This window comes from Leptonotus elevatus, chromosome 4 (genome assembly GCF_054856555.1).
Source record: "Leptonotus elevatus isolate MCC_2025b chromosome 4, RoL_Lele_1.0, whole genome shotgun sequence".
Taxonomy (NCBI): Eukaryota; Metazoa; Chordata; class Actinopteri; order Syngnathiformes; family Syngnathidae; genus Leptonotus; species Leptonotus elevatus.
Window position 1 is genome coordinate 23,954,141 of NC_141242.1, and position 6,080 is coordinate 23,960,220.

A 6,080-nucleotide genomic window follows, 5' to 3' on the forward strand; every position below is an offset into this window, starting at 1 on the left:
CATGGATACTGTAGTTTTTAACAAAACATCTAGTTATCTGTATATTTGTACTTATAGTTACATTTCCAGTGAGTAAAAGTGAAGACGAGCTACAATAGAGTGAGTTACAAATGAGTGTTTCTACTATGAGTGGGGCGGAGGATGTGTTGTGAAAGGGGGCGGTGGGCTCCTGAGACGGTTCATGGCTCAGAGGGCTGTCTTGCATATGTGGCCGCAGATCAGATGAGCAGCAAAACACTCCACCGCTGGCCTAAGAGAGAAAAGCCATGGAGCCGACGGAGAGCCCTTCCGAGTACAACTACTACTACGAGGAGACGGAGGACGACGAATTGTGCTCCATCCCAAACACTCATCCTAGTGCTCTACGTGCTTATCTTCATCTTGGGCCTGTTCGGCAACGGGGCAGTCGTTTTCACAGTTTGGAGGACGCAGGGGAAGCGGCGGGTGCCCATAGTCTACATCGGTAACCTGGCCTTGGCCGACCTGACCTTTGTGTCCTTCCTGCCCCTGATTTTTCTGTTATGCATGTGTTACACAGACGAGAATTAGTCATCTGCCGTGCAACATATTTACATTCTTTATTTCATCCACTGTAGCCTATCAAAGCACAATATCAAACAACTTAAACAGCGTTTGCTGTGTGCGACCATGTCTTGCGTCATCATCTACTGACTCGTCTTTCGACCGAGCATGAAAACACTTCTAATAGAGCCTATGACAATCCTATGGCTACAGTTACACAATTACATTCACATACAGAACAGTTTCAGTTTACCCAAAATTGGTTAACAAGAAAATATGTAGTTCCTGTTTAATCCAAAACACAAAATGTGGACTGTTACGGCGTCCATCAGTGGCTAATAAATGAATTAGCGCTGATACAAACCCACACATCTGCTCATTAGCTCAATCTAGCATAACTACGCTTAAAGTTAAATAGCTTAGCGCGTAGCTCACACATACAATTGGTCTCTGCCAAGTGACGTGTGACGTTTACTCCATCGCGGTGCATTGTGGGTAAATCACAATTTTTGGTAGAAAAGGCTGGAAAGTCACAATTTTCAGTTCTTGCACACAATTGTTTACAAAAATGGTTCGATCATGTTGGGTGAAAGGCTGCCAATCATGAAGGTGTACATTTCTTGGAAAAGATCACATGGACCTCAGGCTGAGGAAATAACGAAGAGATGTCACGTCGGATGGCCGGGATTTCAGCAGTGAGAAGAAAGGATCTCACTTTCAACAAAGCGTTTCCCCAAATGTGTGTTTGCTCTCGGCATTCTCATAAAGGTAAGGAAAACATTTAATGAAATTTTGAATAATGTTACAAAATTAACTGAACACACCAAAGTCACGTAGAGTGCTTTTATTTCTGCATTCCTCCACACTAACATCCAGTCACTGAACACACTTCCTAGGCAACACTGACATCTAGGGGTATAGCGATATAATTTAAATTAATTATTATCCTTATTATTTGAAAGACACATGGAAACAACCATACTCAGATATCAATCAGCCATATGGAAGCACTGGTTTGACTGCCTCTTAAATTCTTGCACGCGTGTGATGTTTTGCTTCTCTTGTTAGTCTTTTTTGTCTTAAATAGACCCAGAGTCTAAATACTCTATTTTTTTTAATGTAAGGATTGTAGTTGGAGCATACTGTGATCCAGTGTGAACTTTCTCTCTAAATCAAACCTAATGTGTGTTTCAGGTGAGCCAGCTTATAAAATGATGACCCAGACTGGGACCCATCCCTACATCTTGGACACAACAAACTTTGAGACGAACGACGCGGGAGCAGACACGGAAACAGACCCTTCACAGACAGGGATACACCATGATGTGGACACTGATGAGCTTTATGTTTCCCCAGGGACTGCGTACAGAACATTTCATGATATGGTGTCATTTCTGTATGCAAATTTGAGACATGCTATTGTATGGCCAGATACGTAGAGACACTCTCCACAAAGTAATGCCACACCAGTTTGTGGAGGCCTTTGGACACAGAGCAGCAGTAATTATTGACTGCTTTGAGATATTTACAGAAAAACCATCCAACCTGAAAGCACGTGTCCAAATTTTCTCCAGCTACAAGCAACGCCACACCATGAAATATTTAATAGGTGTGACACCAAAAGGAGCTATTTGTTTTTTGTCAAAAGGCTGGGGAGGTCGTACAAGTGACAAACACATCACGCTGAACAGTGGTTTTCTTGACAAGTTGTTGCCTGGGGACCTAGTCTTGGCTGACAGGAGTATGTGGGCATATTGTGCGCTCAAGTCAAACTTTTTGCATTCACAAAAAGGCCGTTGTCAATTAGCAGCTAGAGACGTGGAGGAAACAAGCAAAAAGGAAAATATCACATTGCATGAAGATTGGGTGATTGGAAATATATGCCAAGTATAACATCTTAAATAGAACTATTCCTATAAGCATGGTTGTACAGTGTGAAGGAGAAGAGGTCAACATTCCCTGCAACTGATTATGGCCTCCAACTTGAAGAGCAAAGCAGTAACATGTGTACAGGTCTCTGATATCTCTGCCATACATGTGCAGTGAGCAGATGATATGGCTCCTGATAGATCAATGATGGCCCAGGGCTTCAGTGGTGTGTCGTTTAATCTTTGGGAGTGCATGACCTACAAGTACAGGCACATAACAGACACATCATCAGTGTGTTGAGATTCCTAAATACACACAAACGGATGTTAGCTGTAAAGGTTAATCTTAGATAGGTTGCTAGGTAAACATGTGGGCATTTTACTTCAGTAATGTACATCACTCATAAGCGCATTTAAGAAGCTCTGAGGGAGCTTACCTTTGCAGTGACGACTGTGTTGTTGCACATCTGCGGTCGGTACATAAACAAATCCTGAACCCAGCCATTTGAGAAGTGTCCGTGAGCTTCAAGTGACTTATGCATTGAATTCTTTAAATGTATAAGCACTGACACCAAACACAAGAAGGTAATGTCCACAGATGACAGATTACTTTTTCCCATATGGGCAGTGCAACAAACTTACTTTTACTGTTTAGCTTCGTCGCGGTTGCTTACACGGACTTCCATGCAAAATGGTGTCTTTGCAACAAATGTCACGTGAATGGCAAATACTGATTAACACTAGTGCCTAATTACATGACCCGTAATGCTTAACATAGGTTTCTGTTGCTCACATCACATAAACGATACTTACATATTGTGCTACACTAATACCTAGCTCAACAAGTAGTTGGAAAAGCTCAAACGAAGCATAATATGACTCATTGTCATATTATGGTATTCACTGTAAAAATAATTATTTATTACCGTCAGTGCCGCCCACCGCTAGTGCTAGAAAGGGATTGCACGAGGGACCAATGCGAAACCTGAATAAATAAATAGATGTAAAATATCAATGCTAGCACTCTGGTATCAATCCGATACTGATACCCACGTTAGTATCGATTCTATCGATACTTGGATCGATCTGCACAGCCCTACTTACTGGTGCTCTTTTATCTGCCCCGATTTCCTTAATTTTGGAAGATCGGTGATCAGCCGATCCCTTAAAAATAAACTAATCTTTTCCACCAATCTCATCTGAAAAAGTCAGCCACTGTCCTGTTATGCTGAGATGACAGATAGGATTTTCATTTTTATTTGAGAGAACTACTTCATGTGCAGTTAAAACAACCCATTTGTATTATTTCACCGATATTTTTCAATGTTTTCCAATAAAACAAGATTGGAACACTGAAAGTATATGTTGCTTTTAAGGGAAAAAAAATTGGCAAAAATCGGGATCGAAACACTTACCACTAACCCTATCAGCCTAATTGACCGGGGTCCGGACATGAAAAACATCCAACCGCAATAATTTAATCATATAATAATCAATTGTAAACATGTTAATTCATTGACAAAAATTTCAATTTCTTAAATGATTCAACTTATTTTTAGTCTATTGTTCAAATATTTCGTTCATTAATTTCTTTTTTTATGCAAATATTCAATTGTTAAATCTTTCAAGGAAGGGTCCCCATCACGAGTTATGAATACAACAATTTTCTCATTATTTCCTTTCTCTTTCAGCATTTCCTTTATGGCCAAATATATGTCCTCTCCTCTCATATGTGTTTTCAAAGGTGTGATACCCAAAATGTCCTCAATAAATGTTTTAGTCTCCTCATGATAAAATCGGACATACACTAAAAGCTGAGGATTGTCACTTACATCAGTTGATTGATGACTCATCCGCAGCTAACGCAGTGCACCGGGCACTTTGATGGCGCTCTCAGGGTGCACACATCTTCCGAGAGCAGCGCTGCTCGTTGTTGTCGTTGTTGCTCGTTCTTAAGTTTCTCTCCTTTCTCTTTAAATAGCGTGTCTGCCATTGCTTCCAAACATTCCTCGACCATTCCGGAATCAGTAAAATTATTTTTGTGTTGCGCCCAAAATCCACTCGCGTAGTGAGCACTCGCAGGCAGACACACGGGGCTCGTAGCCCTCGATGCCGGTAAATTTAAAGCATATACACCTCGGTCCATTCACTTTTCGGCGTCTATTTTTTTTTGCTTTTGACAACACCATACTTTATCATGTTTGTCGTGAGAATGTGTGTACCCCGAAAAACTAAACAAATTGCGAGCTTACTGGACCAAAGACCTGTCTGTCAAAAGACCCCGGCTCAGGCGTAGCTGCCCTCGCGCGCGCCTATCGGTAAAACTGAATATATTTTCCGCCCAATACATATTCTTGGAGGTCCGCATGTAAGGGTCTCGCGTCCGCCAGTTGGGGTCTATTGTTTTGGCCAGACTCCAAGCGCTGATACACGTGACCCGACATTGCGTCTTCCGCTGAGAAAACGTGACATGCGATGCGACGCCTCTCCCAAATGCAAGAGAAACATTTTCTCCTCAAAATTCTCTTTAAAATAGACAACAAAATTTGGCATGCTACATACATTATGAGGTCATAAAAAATAGTCACGCACAGCCATTTAAGAAAGTAACTTTAATAAGATTACTGGTTTGGAAAAATGAATGGGTTAGATTGCTCATTATTGAAAGACAGTAATCAGATTACAATAATACGTTACTTAGCAACTAGATAAAAATCTCTTGAGAGACCTACGTCACATTTTGGTTGATCACATTTGTGTCTCAGCACATCAGAGCACCTATTAGGGAAACATGAATAATATGTTTTGCCTATCCTTTGATACAAAAGCTATTCTGCAAATACAAGTAAACATGTATCTTTTCTGCAAATATGTATATATATATATAATTTTTTTTAAACAAAATAAAAATGAAACGATCATAGTAATTGTCACAATTTGACGATGTTTAGTAAATGTTGCAGAACTTTCCACATCCATCCTCCAGTCAGTAGACCGGTCAACATTGCTCCTACTCCAAAGCCAAACAAGGATGACTTGGTGACACAACATCATTTCCAAAAAAACATGCTGGTGATGAAGATTAGTTAGTGTCTGAGACTTGGAAAGCCTTATCTATTTCCTTTTCTAAAAATATATATTCAGGCCACATTGCTTTGGTATTATTATGTGTAGTTAGTGTAATAATAACCATCACATCTGATGTGTTGGTGAATATAGTTTTAATGAGCAGGTCCGAATTCTGTATGTGTTTTGTATATAATAATAATAATAATGATAATGAAACAAACTATAAAAACCAAATGATTGCCGAGCACGGGCCCTGCTGCTGTTCAGGGGATGGGTCAAATGCGGGGAACGAATTTCGCCCATTTAGGTGGGTGTGACAATCAGTGGTGCTTGTCAGCCTCTAACACAGATTAACCAATATCTTGGTCAGAATGATGAATTTGTATCGGTTGGCCCATCTGTCAGACACATATGTACCAGCTAGATTGGTCAAATGTAACCTTTTTTGGGGGGTAAATTTGATCAATCTGTTTTTAGGGTGTAACGTTCCAAGTTCTTCCCGCGGCCCCGCTCCAAGTGGTTCGGGGTGGTGGCTTGTGCATAATTACGCGGCGGGAAGGTCTGGATCCCGTCAGGCGGACGCCTTTTCTCCCACTCCCGCCGGCCCCGGATGGAGCTCCA

At 41.0% G+C, this 6,080-nt stretch overlaps 1 pseudogene across 1 annotated transcript; it reads left to right on the plus strand.

Annotated features, from left to right (window-relative positions):
- The first annotated feature begins 279 nt into the window (after positions 1-279).
- Positions 280-2,872, plus strand: LOC147176315 (uncharacterized; annotated as a pseudogene). Its single transcript, XR_015094651.1, has 3 exons — positions 280-463; positions 1,152-1,290; positions 1,717-2,872. The product of XR_015094651.1 is annotated as an uncharacterized LOC147176315 (transcript).
- The last annotated feature ends 3,208 nt before the right edge of the window (positions 2,873-6,080 follow it).